The 17,144-nt window shown below is 41.6% G+C and overlaps 1 protein-coding gene across 5 annotated transcripts in view; it reads left to right on the forward strand.

Moving 5' to 3' along the window:
- ZNF423 (zinc finger protein 423) overlaps positions 1 to 17,144 on the forward strand; it is a 228,120-nt gene that overhangs the window by 164,045 nt on the left and 46,931 nt on the right. The gene's annotated exons all lie outside the window — the stretch shown is intronic.

Consider the following 17,144-nt stretch of genomic DNA (forward strand, 5'->3'; position numbering starts at 1 on the left):
AGCCAACACTGCCAAGCCACTAACGTATTTCCTGAGGTAATGTCTTAATATTTTGGGTTTAAAAACAGGACGGGGTGGAAAGACGTCTGTTCGTATCTGTAGCAAGCAAGTATTTCAGAGCATATTCAGGATGAGAAGAATGTGTATGATCATTACACATATTGGAAAACTCTTTTACAAAGGAATTTGAAATTTAAAACTAATTCAGACCCAAGTAAAGTTTAGGTCTGATAAAGCTACAACACTATTTGAAGGTCAATTTTCCACTAAATGCTGTAAATTAAAGGACCTTCCCTATGTATTTGTGTTGCAGATGTGAGTCCTTTACTTCAGAGCAGCAATCTTATGGTCAAATAGGCTCTTGCAGGATTGGTGGTTAAAACAGGGGAGCGACTGAGCCAGAAAACATTTTTAGGCAAATTTGTTTTGTTCAGTTCATGTTTTTTTGCAAGAAGTTAGACCTTGGACGTGCAAAGTGGTGTCTGCCTTCAATTTCCAGTCAGCTGGGGAGTGAGATGCTGTGCTGGAAGCTGATGAAGGTCTTCATACAGGGCTGCTTGTTGAAGCCTTTTGCAGGAGCTGCAGACTGAGAAACAAAACCACTTTAGTGCTGGCCTGCTTGTGGCATCTCTCACATTCAGTGAATTTCAATAACCAGGCATTTAAAATGAAAAGGTGATGACAAACTGTGTCAATGAATGAAATGCAATTGTTTATAACACTTGATTATGGCTCTGGAAATATTACTCCAAGCCTTCTCCTGGTGACATGTCACATTTAGATCAAAAACTCTATATGGCAGTTCACATTTTTTAAGCTGGGTGCAAGTGTGCCAGATTCTATTTCGATTGAGCGGCTGGCATTCAGAAAGCCACATTTAATAGGATAGAAAGAAAAGAAATGTTACTTTTCATCACACAAGACAACAAAGAGAACCCAGGAAACAAAAATATTATTTCTTTTGAACAAATTACAGTAAGACTCTCAGGGGCTCTTTCAGGGAGTAGATGAGGAAAAGCACTTAAATATCATTCCATCAAACTAAATTTTTAACTACAATTTTTTACAGATAAAATGTGTTGGGAGGATTCAAAGAAGATTAGAGCTCACCTAAGAAACAGTATTCAAATTTGAACAGCTAATGGAAGCCTGCAAAAACTGTTAATGTCTATATCTTTCCTCTAAGGGACTTAGATTTCAGTATTCTTATAAAAACACATTGAGCTGATTTCATTTCTGTGTCTCCACAGACTTCATTCTTGTAATTTCAGTAAGTGTTATAAATGTCATTTTAAGTATTATAATGCTAATCCCTACTGACAATAAGGTTCTAAAGCTCAGCTTCCATTACTAAGGTAATGTTTACCTCAGATAGCATATAATTGTTTGCTTTTTTCACAGTAAATTCTCTGTTCCCAACTGCTTAATCAGCCATGGAAAAGAGAGAAGACTTTCGTACTGTTTAATGTTCTTGTGATTACATTAGAGTACCGTGTAAACCCACATCAGTGGATCTTGGGAAGCACAATTTTTTTTTTGTTTGTCCACAATTCTGAAGGCAAAGTATTTTGAGCAGTGGTCCTTGCAATAACATGAATCATTTATTAATATAAATATCACGGATATGGTATAAATCTTCTCTGCTCCTGAACTCTCAGGACATTTCTTCATTGCCTGAGTTGGAATCAGCAAGGACTTCCTAGGGCCTTGCTGTAGTTCAAATAACGTACCATATTCCAGTCACAGGCAGTGTATTCCCTGCTCTCAACAACAGGAGACCAGCGTGTGCTTTCCGTATGAGCTGTCTGCTGCATCACATCAACCTAAACAATATTTTATTATGCTTTATGAAAGTTTAAAACTTCTCTTCCTTCTAACACAATGGATCAAGGACAGAATTTGACCATTTTGTCCTTTCTACCAGAAACCAAACGCACTCACCAGTGAAGTTGTGAAGGAACTGGTTTCATTCAGTGACAGAGAGTGTTCAGTAGTGTCCCCACTGATAACCTCCTTAGGCAGCAGGGTAGGTGTGTAGGAGCCAGAGGCAGAGTGGGAGCCCTTTATGGGTCCTTTAGTGGGAGGGTCATGCAGGGATGGTGCTCAGCAAAGGGTTGCAGCTGGGCAAATCTTAGCATTCCTGCCTAATATGTACCTTCCTTGACAAGGGTCAAAACCCACACCCCTTCTCCCCAAGGTGAAAGCTACCCCAAAATTAGACCATTGCTTCAAACTCCACCACAGAGGTTCATAATGAGCGTTCCATTTCTTCATGTGAGTTGTATCACTGGCCAGCTGGTGTTTTTGCAGAATTTTTTACTTGACTGAATTCCTCCATGCACTTACAGGTGAGCTAAAAATAAGAGCTTCATGGGCAAGACAGCGTTTTGCTTAACCAGAAATGCAAATACCTACAAGAGCTGATAGTAAACATAAATTCATTGGCAAATAATGTAGTTAAATACATTCTTACTTAGGACAAAGAGCACTGAAGTCTATAGGAGGTTTGCCTGTGCAACCATAGCATATCATGTGTTGATTACTCAGTGAACAGATGTGAGCTTGGACACTCAAGTATCATCTAGGTGAGAAAACTGCCTTTGGGTTTCAGGTCATTTTAGTGCTTAGGGGCTTGGAAGGATCACAGTATGTGCCCAGGCCTTGTGGCCTTGCTATTTTCAGCCCCTGCACTGCTGTCTGCCCACAGCAAAGCTGTGAATTGCAGGTGGTCAGCTGGCTGCTGAATAACTTGGCGACATTTGGGCCAGGAAGTCCAAATTACCTACACAGAGAGAGTCCCAGCTGCTTGCCCTGTACCAACAGCACGTATCATTCAGCCTTTATTTCAGGGTTTCAACTCTAGACTGAGTGATTGCCTTTCCTTTCTTAAATATAGATGTGGATGAGGAATTACAGCTGCCCATGGTTTGTTAGTCCATGCACTTCTCAGTTGCACAGGGCTGGAGGGTGCGTTGTGCCCTGGGCTGCTGGGAGACTGAGGAGGAGGCTGGTGGTGGAAAGGGTCCATGTGCAGGCTGGCCCAGGGCACCCATCTTGTCACAGGTGCACAGGAGGATCCCTCTTCTGTATTATTTTTGGAAATAGGTTAATATTTTAACGATAGATAGTTTGTTTTGATGAGTTTTGAAATGAAGCGCCGATCTTGGCTCTTTGAAGGGAAGTGATTGACCATCAAGATTCTGCCTTTTTTTGAACAAAAAGGCTGTGGTTTTATTTTTCTCCATGTGATCTCTGTAAGGGGTCATTTTAAGGATGCATGAAGCACACTTACAGAAGACAGAAGTAGGGTTTTTTTCCAGTAAAATATTCAGTCAGCGCTCTTTGTCTCTCCCTGAGAACATTGCAGGATCCAGGAGCATTAAGTGAGCCACAGATGCCAAACCAGGGGGAAAAAAAAAAGAAACAAACTATATTTTCTGCTCATCTGTGGAGTGAGGATAACACAGGCCCAGAAGCGCACGTTGTGAAGCAATTTCAGTCGTAGCTGAGTGTCTGTTTTCCCCTGGAGCACAGACTGTAAAAACCTTAAAACCCTGGTTTCTATTTCCTTAATATTCTAGTTTTGAAGATGATTTTCTAATGAAGAAAGGAAGACGAATGTCCTTTTTAAAGCTCTGCTCACTCTTTATAATTTGAGGATTTGGACAGCTTGAATAGGAGAACCATGCACTACATTTTCAACATATTTGTAATGCATAGGTAGATATTTCATTTAGAGAGAATGAGACATGAACACAATAACTTATATTTGAATCTGTTAAACCCAATGTAAATCTGGAGTAACTCCAACATTCAGAAGTCAGCATTGTTAGTCTGGGTTTATCTCCCTGTAATTGGGATGGGAATCTGGCCCATTCTCCGCAACAGACTGCAAAGAGCTTTTTACCTTTAAATCTATCACATTGAAATTACATGGGGCCACAATGTATCACCTACATCCTTGACTATTTTAAAACAAAAATATAGTTTAAATCTCCCTGGATTTGCTGATCATTGTGGGATTTCTAAAGATACTGTTAGGCTGTAATACATAATGAATATCAACGAAGAAAAAGGTCTGTATTCAGTTTTCCTGTTTTAGAATAAATAATATGATTGTGGTATAGTTTGAGTCTTAGCAGCATGCAGTGTGTTACTGGCAGCCACACCTAAGGGTGCACACCTTTGGGTGCACATAACCTGTGCTCCTGTGCCACGACGATGTCACCTCTGACACTGCTGCAGGATTTGCAGAAGGAGCTTCCTTTGGGCCCGAGTTTGTGAGCTTACAGCCTGTGGCCAGAGTCATGCTGTCACATGAATTTTATTTTTATTTTTTTATATTACACTTTGATTGCTCACGCTCTCTACTGAAAAGCATAAGGAAGTCCAACAAGAAATAGTGGTAAAGACAAATTAGAGATATTTGGCTCTCTTAGTGGGTCATCTCCCCGGTGAGTTAAGCAAGGGCAGGGTACAGAGGCTCCATCTGCGGAGGCCAGCGCTTCCTCTCCTCCATCTGCTGGGTGGACACCGGCCTCGGCTCGATGCACAGCAGACGAAACACGTACAAGCAGATTTTTCCAGACCAACCGAAATGAATTTGACTAACCAACAAATGGTTCACTCAGCTAACGGGGAGGGGGCAGCCTGCAGATCTATAGGCTGGGCAACCGTAGATAATTCATGCAACAACCCAATGCTTTGCTTAACTGTGCTATAAAATTGAGTAAAAATAGCACATGGGTTACAATGAGGTGTCGCATCTTGGCCAGTAATGTTCTCTGGGCAGAGCAAGCCGACCCCCTTTCAGAATGGACATGAGCAGAAGCACTGCTGTGGCACTGTGAGCCCCTCAGCTGACAATACAGGGCATTTTTCTAAGCTAACATACAAAGTGATAAACTTTTTAAAAAAATCTACTTTAAAATCTGTTCATTTTTCCAGGAATATATTTACTGTTATGAGAGGGGATAAAATCCTGATCCTATCAGAGTCAGTTGGAAGATCTTAGTGCAGCTAGGACTTTATTTGGAGAGCTACAGAGGTACTTTCTAAAGTTTTGCTTTTCCATAGCAGATCTTCATATTCATGGAAATAAATGCTTTGCCTTACCTGCTTCTGATTTGCAACGAACAAAGCATGAGATACAGCAGACAAAGATAAGTGTACATGTACTTACATTTTTTTTTAAAAAGTAGCAGTTGAGAGAAATCTGTGAGGAAGAAGGAGAGTGGATAAACTCATCACTTTCCTAATAGTTATCATTAAGGTTGAGAATGAATACTTGCTCAACTCCAATAACAATGATATGAAAAGAAATGTTAAAAAAACTGGGAAGTGTGAAGGAAAGTTTCCTGAATAAATGGCTAATTTGCTGAGGAAAAATCACAGCACCGTTTTGATGTGCATTCACCTTTTACTGTGGAGTTTGTACAGAAAAGTTAACTTGGCAGCTAAATACTAGTTTGGAGTCCCTTTAGAATTATTTTACAAAGCAAGAAATTGTTCAGTTGTGAAGATGGTAAAAAAGGAAACTAATGCTTGTCATAGAAAATCTTTTTTTTCTTCCTTTTTTTTTCTTTTTTTTTTTCTTTAACGTGTTAAAAGCAAGTAAACCCCTAGTGATCTTAAATAATTTGCGTAAGTACACTTAGCACATTCACTTCCTTGGGAGTGCTGATTGGGTACCAATGTATTAATCCCAAGAAAAAGAAGATAATGAGAGGCAGGAATGCTGCCTTCATGATAATTTCCCGGTATTCTGCTTTCCTTGGAGGTCTGGTGTGTGGGAGCACTGACCACCTCAATACTCCGGCAGATAATAGAGTCACTTAGGAAATAAGAGACGGCAAATGGCAATTTGAGGTGGGAGGGATGGCTCCAGCAGTAAATGGCACACATTAGGACAGCCTAATCACTTAAATGCAACCTATTAGTAAGTGTAGCTGAAGATGTTAGAAGAATCCTTGCAGCCTCTCCACTGGCATGTTTGGAAGGGAGTTCAGTTATGAGACTATTAAAATGTTATTTTGATAATTAAGCCCACAGCTGTTGTGAGGGCGTTGGGGGCAGGAGCTGGCGAAGCAGCCGGCTGCACAGCACACTGCCGGCGCGGGAGGCAGGCGGGGAGGGGAGAGGAGAGGGACCCCCGGGAGTTCCTCGGCACATGGGAGGGCTGGAATGGCCACCTCCACCGCGTGGCAGGCGCGGCTTCCCGTGGGAAGGTGTGAAGCCGGGAGGAGCTGCTCCCCTGGTTTGCTGGAGGCTCGGTCTCTGATTTCTGCAGCGTGGGCAGCTGTAAGTGGCAGTGGGAGAACAGGTCTTCCAGGACATGTGGGATTGCTTTGCCTTTGTGTAGGGAAGCGTGGCTGGATAGAAGAGAACCTGTGTCTGAGGGAGAACGGCTGCCGTGAGCAGCGCTGCAGGTGATGGTTGTGGGCTGCAGCAAACGGGTTAAACACGGGCCCCTGTATCTGCCAAGTTGTGCACCAGGACCAAGCGTGTCATGGCATGACTGCAGTGACAATATCTAGTTCACAAGGACGTGCAGTGTTGATCTGTCCCATAGTGAATTCTGATCCTTGACAAATCTTACCTGCATCAGTTATCTCAGCTACCGTCCAGTGTACTCCTGTGTAAATGTATCTTCAGATTTTCTTCTCAAAATTAATGGCAGCATTTCAGCTGTTTTTAGAAGTGGAATCAGGCCACCATTATGTTCAGACCACAGATACCTCTGTCCAAACAAATGAACAAACTTGGACGGGCTCGGGATTTTAGCAGGCTCTGGTCCCTGGGAGTGACCTATAGTTTCCTTTAGTGCTTTAAGTGCTTACTAAATATGCAATAATAAAACCACAACCAATTTAACTGTGGCAGGAGACCTAAACTCTTTTGCAAGCCCAGAGTTTACACTGTATTTTATGAATACTGCTACAGAGCAAAACATATATTGTGCTGTATGCATAGATGAATAGTTGATGTGTGCTGCCCTAATCTTATCTTCTGAGGTAAAATTAGGATGATTTACAGCGTTTATCCATATTGAACAGGATATAATTGCCCAAATTAAGGGCTGTCCATCAGGACAACTGGTAAATTCAATCTCATGTATGTGTGTGTCAGAGGTAACCTTTCCACAATTGCTCCTCTACCCGCACTGCAATGTCAGTTGTGGTCCCTTGTTGACTCCTTGCCTGCATATGCTCACTGAATATAGAATCGGAAAACAATACATGGGATTTTGTAAAATAGACCACATAAACAGACCGTAAAATGTGGGAAATCAGACTTTTGATGAAAAGGAGAATGAAGCCCAAATTATAGCCCTTTCCCCTGTATACAAAGTTGTTGTACTTGCATAACCTTTTCAACTTTTCAGCCATCTCCTGCTTCCCAAGATCACAAAAATTTATGTCTTTTTTCTCAATTGATACCCCACTGAAGAGGGCCAACTTTTAAAATTTTATATATAACACTAACTATGTATCCAAATTAAATTATTTGTCAGCTCAGTTTTTAATTATCAGCTGGTTAATATATAATTACAGCTACTGTCAGTGTTGATCTTTAATAACATCCAAATAACATTTGAGGGTTCTTATTAGAAAACACAAAAAAATAGGGGAAACAGCCCTTTAAAGTTTTGCCAGAATAGACAGGTATTAACCCCACCTTCCTGGGAGGTCCATGCTGAAAATTAACTGATAGTTTCTGCTCTACCTGTGAATGATCCACTTTAAAAAATGTTCTGTAATCAGAGTATATACTTTGAAGTACATTGAGCCTTCTTATATTTGCTGTTTTCACACAGCACCGTAAACATCCTCTGCTCTGTGCCAAGCACGTCAGATAAGGCCGGCAGTTAAACGTGGGCAGGCAGAGGACCCGGGACTGGGTGCAGCACATGAAGGTGCAGAGCTGTGTGCAGCTTGTAGAGGTTTGCAGAAGGTGATGGAGAGCTTTGCACAGGCAGTATCTGTTGGGGCAGGTGATCCACCCTGGTGTTTCTTACCCTGATTTCATACAGGTTTGATTTTCTCCACTTCACTGGGGTTATTTTTGCTGAAGACTAGTGGCAGTCCTAAGGAAGTCAAGCAGGAACCCAATACTAACACACACCTGGGGCCAAGGTGTGCTTTAGCAAGAAATTGTTCCCACCTGCAGAGTTTAGAAGAATCTGAACTTGAAATGTGTGAGGCAAAACAAATGCAGGAAGAATTACTATATGGGAGGATCTTAGAGCCAGACAGTGAGATTGTCTTCGTGTGAGCACCTTGACCGCAGCATGGACTGGAAAACCAAGAGGCAAGGAGACCAAGGCAAAGGAAAATGTTATATTTAAGGCAGGAGATGGATACAACATGGGTCAGGGATTTCACGGTTGAGAGTAAGTGAAAGGATAGATTTTTGTTGAGGAATAAGAGGGCTTAACGCTACTACTACTACGTTATTACAAGTCTGTTGAACTTGTTTTTGCTTTAGGGTGTTTTGATTCTTGAAAAGCGAATTAATTACATAGTAACTCTGAAATCCTGGCTTCCTTACCACTAGGAAAAGGTTACTCTTCCCTTGTGGCTATTTCTTATTACCACCTTGTGATGATAAAGTATTTGGCACATGAAAGTTGGATGCTTTGGAGATTACTACATGAGTTATTAGCCTATCTACGTACCTGAAGTATTTATAATGGTATTAATGTCTTCCACTGTTCAACCTTTGTAACAGGGAGCATCACTTGACAATTGAAAGTAGATGCTTTCTTTCCCAGAGCTAAGACCACAACATGACCTGTCCAACAACCTTGCAAAGAGACATCTTCACACACATGGGCCACACTTATCTGTGCTGTTCATTATAACACCTAGGCAGGTAATTTGTTAGAGACTCACCCTTTCTTAACAAATTTCTGTTGATGTCATTCCAACTTATAGTGGAGAGATAGCCATGGCATTGGGGCAGGAGGTGAAATATTGTCAAGAAAAGAAATTAAATGTTCTCATTAGATCTATTTCTACATCACTTTCCTCTTAAAGAGCATATTAAATGTCCTTTGGGCAACACTTTGAAAGCACCTTTTTCTTTTTCCAGATGTTGTAATTAAAAACTATATATTTGGTACCTAAAGTAGGAATCACCTTTCTCCATGTTAATTAAAAGCTATAGCTTACTAGGGCTTCTAGGGCTAGTCTTGGTGGCTTTTGGGGGTCTCAGGAAGAGTCCTGGTCAGAAGTGCTGGAAAATCCTTGAAGCAGTCACTTGGATAACAAATGCCTCCACTATTGCTTTTTGGGGGGATAATGATTATAAGCTCTTGTTCTGAAGGGGGTGCCATCCTTTGTTGCTCATGTAATAGGTGATGATAATTCATTTAAATAAGTCCTCTTTATAGTGTCCATAGATGCAGCATTTATGCCTTTACAGGTTTTTTTTGCTGATCAGTGTGTATGTGTATATATATCTCACACACAACCCCTGGTGTACAGCCCCAGCCATTCATTCTGAGGAGGCGGGTGTGCCCTTCGAGGAGAGGAGGACTATTGTGCCTCCTCCCCCAGCCCTGACCTCTTAGACTGCCTGAAGCCATTAATCCTCCATTCCAGGGTACTGTGAGCACTGCATTTGTTGCAGTTCATGGCAATTGTGTTTCTGTGACACAAAGGGATTTTACAGTGAAATACCAGCCAAATATATGTTGTGTTTATTGGTTCTTTTTCAACTTTTAAAATACCAGTGTAAATAAAAGAGTTGAAATGTGCTGAGTCTCCCCAGCCTGACAATAGACTGAGGATAGACCGAGGCCATGTCTGTGTCCTTGCCATGGAGGATGGCATCAGCCCATCTCTGCGTCCAGGAGGCAGAGCTGCCCAAGGGCCTGGCTTGGCATATCCCCTGGGGCTGGTCCTGCAGAAAGGATGGAGGAGGGCATCTCCAGCCTGGAAATGTCCCTGAAATTGTCTCAGCACCTGGAGACCTGCAGGGATTTGGCACAAGCCCAGCTCCCATACAGCCTATGGATCTCTTTTGGGCTAAAGCAGTGTCCTCTCCTGGTTTATTTAATAAAACAGAAATTACATGCTAGAGAAGATGAATAGGCTTTTGTGCACTTCAGAAAAGAATTTTAACGTAACACCTTTTTTTGAGGGAAGTGCAAACAGTTTGCCCCCAAATCTCAGAAGCTAGACTTTGTCGTGTCAGGGATTTCTTCTGTCAGTTTCTAGTTATGAAAATGCCTTGAGTAGAGATCTCTGGTTATCTGGTTTATTTGAATTGCTGAAAGTCCCATCCTGCAAACTGCTGGCTGAGCTTGGCTGAAGCTAAATTTGGGTAATGAAAGATGACCCACTGTAAAGAAAATGCTGGGAATAGTTCCTCTGTTCTGCCCTCTGTAAGATTCTCAACAAGACGTTTCCATTTTTAATTCTTCCTATGCATCTGTGAGATAAAACATTACATTTTAGCTTAGAGATTTCTTTGTCCTTTACTCTTTTGCTTTCAGTACTTAGGTGCACAATTTTAAGGATCAGTTGCTACGTATAAAGAATCAAATGTAATTTTTCTCCTCAGCAAAGGATTTCCAAAATTGTGATGCCTTCTCCACGCTACAGCAGAATAATGGGAGGCTGGTGGTGCTGTTGTGGTGCCATTAGCTTCGCTGCTCGGTAGCTGCACATCAGCACAGTAATCATTTTCAGATTTACAAGCATTAAATATTTTAATTTAATGCCTTGGCTCTCTTGTAATTCATGCACTTAATTATATGATAATTACTCAAATGAAAGAGATACAGCTGCTGTTGTATCAATTCTTCTAGGAATCTGAGATTCTGGAATTAGCCTTTGATTTCAGGGTGGGTTTGTTTTTTTTTTTTTACTGTCCCTTTCCAAAAGCTAGTGAGCATTTAAAGGTCATTTTTTGAGTATGTGGAGCAGAGATGAATTTCAGGTAATGTTACCTTCCTAGCTTCTTTTCCTGGAGCGTGGTGTACATTTGGCAGCTGACTGACTGGGCACCGCGCTGGCTGTTTTTACTGCTCCATGTGGATTACAGTCATTAAAACAGAGGAGCTAAGGCAAAGCTTCCACAGTGCAGGACCCTGTTCCATTGCAGATGGCTGTGGAAGGAAGTGAACTGCAGGAAAGAGGTGTGTGTTTGTGTAGACGTGTACATAACTGTATACGATTTAATACCTTCGTAATGGGCCAGTTGCCCAGCATGGGAGCACTGCACAATGAAATCACACAAATAAAATAAAGTCAACCATAAAGGTTCAACCTGGTCAAACAGACCACCAACGGGAACAAAAGAACTTGGCACAAAGGCAAACCCAAGTGACCTCAGGGGAGAAGGGCAATTAACACACCGGGTGGGGAAGAGAAGAAGTTAGCAAATACAAGAAAAGCAAAGTCGGTTCAAAGAAGGGAGCCCCTAGAATCTGTGGAGGTGCCGAAATACATGGAGTGTCCATGAGGACCATGCAGTTGCCAGTCCAGGGCTGTGGCACCTCCTCTGCAGAAGAGGAGCTCCTTTTGGGCATGCTATAGCAGGTAATGCCCCAGATTCCTCGTTTCTTCTTTCCAACTCTGTGCTTAACTGTTTTAAATACATAGCAATAGGCTTTTTCTTGGGAGAAGCAGTAATTATAAGATGGTGGAATAGGTCTTCTGATTTTTACTGTATTTGTTCTATTGTATATCTCCAGTGCTCAAAGGTAGAAAATTAGCATGGGTATACTCTTCAGTTAGGAGATGTGCAAGTGAAAGTCTCCATAAAGTTATTCAGAACTTAAATTACTTAAAACCTTTGAAAACTGTTCCACCTGGATGTGCAGCTCGCCCTGCAGGAGGGTTGGTACCACATCCCTGCGAGCCTGCGCTGGGTTGGGTCCAGCAGGAGGGCCATGTTGAGCAGCAGCCTCGTGAAATTGCTTGTGCTCTGTGCGAGTACTTGAAACCTTCCATACTGAGTCGCTTCCAGCATATCAGAAAAGAAGGAGCAGTCTCAGGCCTTGTGTACTCAAAGGAAACGTGCTTGTGGGCAGGCAGGAAAGAGGCTGTTCCCCCGGTATAGCTGCTGGAGCTGTCTGGGATCACTTTCTGCAGAGCTTCACATTGTGCATTTTAACTTCTGGTTGTTTGCTGTTGCCCTGTCTTCTGGCTCAAGTTGATTAAAATGTTTGGTGAGCCTTCACTGCTTAACCACAGGGCCTGCCCTGCTTGAAACACAGGGGGTCGTGGCTGTGGGGCCAGCCAGCAGCACCCCTGCCACCAAAGGGCAATGATTGCTGTGCATGAGCTTCTGGGCAGGCAGGGAGGAACTGCCTGGCAGCAACTCACAGCCAGCATTGGCAGATCAGCAGCAGTGCCATGATTTGCTGCCCCTTTTCTAGAAAAGAGAAAAAGCAAGAGACTTTTTAACAGTGAAGTTTTGTGAAAACATGTTGCAGCCCTATTTAAAGTTTTTGTTGGTGGTGGTTGTTGACATGTGAGATTATGTTTAATCCTTCAGGGACTCCGAATATTTTGTAAGAATTGTAAGTGTAAATATTTGGCAATAGTTTCATATCCGTCCTCTCTGAGTCTCAGTGGAATAGATGACGCCGGGTTACTATACTCTGTGTAGTTTCTGTTGATGGCAGTAGCAGATTTAACACTTCTACAAAGTTGCATGTTGCTTTATGAGTATTTGAAGTTTGTCTTGCGTATGTGGAGTAATTGCTCTGCAGAATGCTTTCTTGGAAGAGGATATAATGTTTGTTCAGTTTCGTAAAAGCTGTAAACGAGAGGCAGAGCAAACTACAGACCAATCACTATTAAAAATACACAGAGATGTTTTCAATTGCTAAAGACATCTAGCATAAAGCAGAAGTATGTAGTTGCCTGGCTTGTAGTCTGATTGTCAGACTTATAACAAGGCTGAATTCATTCAAACAGTTACTGGAAATTGGTATTTGAACTTGTGAACTCAGGGAAACTCCTAATCTGTGCCGAGGTCTCTGGCATGCCCTCTGAGCCCTTCAGCCTGTTGTCTCAAGCTTTCCTTTAACTCTCCAGAGACCTTGGTGGCTGTGTTTCTGAGTTCCTGCCTAAATAGAATTTGCACTAAAAGGGTTACAAAATTTTAAACCCTGTGTATGCAGACAATTTTCAGCTAGCTTACAGCAGCTGCGGAGTCGTGCTGATAGATTAAAAGCAGCTCCCAGCCCCAGAATGAAGTACATTAGAGCTCCTGCTGAGCCGAGCTGGGGTGAGGCCTACACAGCTGTCATTTAGGCCAAGTTTCCAACCGAAAACTGAAGAAAAGGATGTAACTTAAAGAAAAGTTATATTTTAAAATAAGGCATCTGGTTATTAATCAAATATAGGCAGGAGTTCAGTTGTGCAGTGGGTTTCAGCCTGAACAGCCTGACACTTGGGAAGGCAGGAAGGCAGTTTTCAAGGATCAAGAAGGGGCATGTCCAGTCAAAGGCTGTTACTCAGTGGCACTGTAAAAATAATCCTTTTTTTTTTTCCTGTGCTTGTCTGTCTCCCTGCAAAAATAAACAGAATATGAATATTCTTGAACTGTTGCATGTCTGAGCGAGAGACTGACCAACTCACACGTTGGTTTTTGCTGGTACTGACCTCAAAGCGTAGCCGATTCCCAAGGGAGTGTGCTCATAGAAATCTGCAGATGGCAGGGAGGTATTTATAAGCACAGAAGTCTTTAGGGCCTGTCCTCTATTTCCCAGTATGTCTTTACCATGGCAGAAGTGGTCCCCACTAGCATGGCAAGTTCAGGAAATGTTGTGAGCAAGGCTGATCCCTCCTGTGCCCACCCCTCTGCCCCGTGGGTAGCCATGCTGCACCCAGCACCGTGCTCAAGCTCACCCCTAGACCCTGTTCTGTTACTTCTCTGCAGGAGCACATTTGTTGGACCATGTCTCATCCTTGTAGCATAAATGAGCCGGTGCCTTTTGGTTGCCTCTTCACTTCCATAACCAAGAGGAGCTTGCTCGTCCTTGGTACATGCCAACTTCCAAGTGGCTTCTCAATTTTTAATGCAAGAGGGTCATTCATGAAAAACTGAGCAAAGAACATGAATTAATTATATTATCACATTGACATACTTTGGCTTCCGAGGACTTTTGTACCCATTTTTCATTTTGTTTGCCTATACAGTTACAGCAGCTCTGGCCCTGCTCCTCACTGACTATTTATCTCTCAGTATCACCTGCAAGTGCTGGAGCCAGATTTACCTCTGGTTCATTTAAAATAAAATATTAAAATATATTTGTTTAAAATACTGACTTTTGTCTCTGTATACTGTGTGGTATGAATAATTTGTTGGAGTTCAGATACAGTGTTTCAGTTCTTATCAGAAATGTATGATGTGAATTTGAAAGTATGCCCTCTTGCTTGCTTTCTCATGTATGGTGCATAATGAATTTCCAGCTTGCCAGAAAGGAAAGGATCAGAGTAGGAAGCAGAGTAGGATCAGAGTAGGAAGCATGAGGATTTATCATGATACCAATGAAAACAATATGACAACTCTGGGCAATTTCTTCATTACTGAAGTAACAGTCTCATTTGAGAAAGGACCCTATAAAATAAAGAACTTGTATTCCTCAGCTAAAAAATAGCTATCAGTAATTAATAGGGCTGATGTTATAAGTAAGTCAAAGAGAAATCTCTCCACTTGACTATTGCAGTGAATCACCAAGCAGTGGCAAATAAGAAATATGTAGGTTGAACTTCCTAGTCTGTGTGGAATAAGTGTTAACTCAGTATTCTCTCCTTGGTGAATGCAGGGCACATATGTGGATTTGGCCTCTAGTAGAGTCAAATAAGTCACCTTTACCAGCCCTTGAAAAACAGGACTAGCAAGGCTTCCTGCTGTTTGTAGAACAAGGTTACTAAGCTAGTCCAGTGTTGGCATAAAAATGTATTAAGCACTTGTAAAGAGCTAAATATCTAAATTATTAAGGGCTAAATATTGAGTGTTATTTTCTACTTGTGATTTTGAAATGAGTGTGACAAATGTTCTTAGTAAATGAACTTGCAACAAATGCATAGGTTGCAAAGTTTTGTTGTAGGAAATTTAAGGCATATATAGTGCAGCTAAAATGCATTATAGGCCTGAACCCCAGGATATCACAGTTAGTGGAAATGAAGCTTGCTACCATTCAGTTGCTGTTCCAGAAAGGAACATTGTAGCGTATTATGAGCAATAATAACAATTAAAAAAAAAAAAGCCCAACAAAAATGTTCATTTTTAGCAACTGTTAATTGAAGTAATAGGTTGAGTTTTTAAGGATTTTATTTCTCACTCAGTTTAGGAATGATCTATTGTAATCTGCATCACTTATGAGATTTTAGTTTTCTGTTAACTTCCTAACATAAACAGTTGTAGGTGAATGAATCAGTGTGCAAACAGGATTAATGTGTTTGGGATTTTGAGGGGAGGTTTTCTGTGAGTTTTGTGGTAGTTTTTATTTTATTAAGGTTTGGAATATTTCTAGCTATCTAATCTCATCTGAACACATGAGGGTCTGAATATTATATATTTACATTTTGGAGACCTGCATCAGTTTTTATAAGTTAACATGGCAATTTTATATTTGCTAGAATGCAGAAGCTTTCTCCACTTCTAAAAGGTTTTATTTTCATTAAGCTACGAATGCAGAAGAGTGTCTGTCAGGTTTTTTTGCATTAGCTTGGCTGGTTTATCTTAAGCATACTCAGTAGACTTGCCTCAGTTTTTCTCAAGCTATTGTTCTTTTTTACACCGCGTTTGCACACTGCAGTGCATCTGGGGAATTTCAGCAGTCGGAATATACATGAAAAGAGACCCGCTCTACTTTCATAAGGTCCCTGGATGAATTGGACGAAACCTCAAGGCCCCATGGTGGAGCCAGAGCCGCATTCATATTCCTTGCCATCACCACACATATGATAGCGTGAAGCCCAGACCAATCGAAAACTTGACAGTAAGCCTTTTGATTTTGCGGGGAAGCCTTCATCAAGCTGAGAGAGGGAAGGGAATATAGCCCAAACTGGACTTCATACTGTGGCAAGTTTGAAATCCCAGCCCAACCACAGAGATGCTTGATTGGAATAGTTGGAAACTGTGTCCAGGAATTCGGCAGCAGGAACTTGGCTTTCAGTAACTCCTGTCTTTTTAAAGGAGAGCTTGCCATACGGTCACTTAGGAGCCTTATTTATGTTGTCGGGATTTTAAATATATACATTCTTGCAAAGCACAGTTGTAACGTGTACTGTGCAGCGTTTGCTGCTGTACATTTCTGTTCAACAGCAGCTTTGTTTCTTAGCCTCATGGTGGAACACTCTTGGCTAAAACTGTCACACTTTGACATTGTGTTCTAGGCTGTTTCATTATTTGGTCCTTAGTCTATTTAAGAAGCAGAAAGAGACAAAAGAAACTCATACACTGTATGTGTTAACAGTAAGTTCTCCTTTAAACATTATGCCTTTCCATGTCTCATTAGGTGTGTTATGAAACTGGTCTCTGTTTATTTGTCTGGGCATTCCAGCAGTATGTCAGAGTTGCTGTTGAACTCACTAATGATGTGTCATCAAGTTATACCATTGAATAACTATTATTCTTCATACTTTTCTGGCTCCTGTGGCTGGGTGCTGGCATACATTGATAGCTGCAGTGTGTTACTGCTAGTGGTGCCTTTGCATCTGCAGATAGAAGAGCTGAGAATTTCCTCCTGGGGGAGATAGCAAAACCTGTGCTGCAGGCCTCCCCCCCAAATGCCTAATTTTAAAACTACAAAGATTCTGCAGTTTGGTGCATATCTAGGAGTACCTTTTGTTCATTGTCACCCCTGGAATTGTGATCCAATTATGCTTCAACCCAGCTCTCAGTCAGACAAAACTCTTGTTGACTTTCATGAGAGTTTGTCTAATTAAAAGACGAGTTGGGAGTGCAGAAGAGATAAATACCAGAAGCATGGAAAAGTGGCAAACTGATAGATTTGTGCTTTGTGTCAGAAGGTCATCCCTATAACACACTTTCCTGATTGCGATGGGAGACTTCTTTTCCATGGAGTGGTACATAGTCCCCCCTTCAGTGCAGTGGTGCCTTTTATAGACTGCAATTCCTTATGGCTGAAGCACAGTGCAAAACACATAATA

The sequence above is a fragment of the Corapipo altera genome, unplaced genomic scaffold (genome assembly GCF_003945725.1).
Source record: "Corapipo altera isolate COAL_440 unplaced genomic scaffold, ASM394572v1 62, whole genome shotgun sequence".
Taxonomy (NCBI): domain Eukaryota; kingdom Metazoa; phylum Chordata; class Aves; order Passeriformes; family Pipridae; genus Corapipo; species Corapipo altera.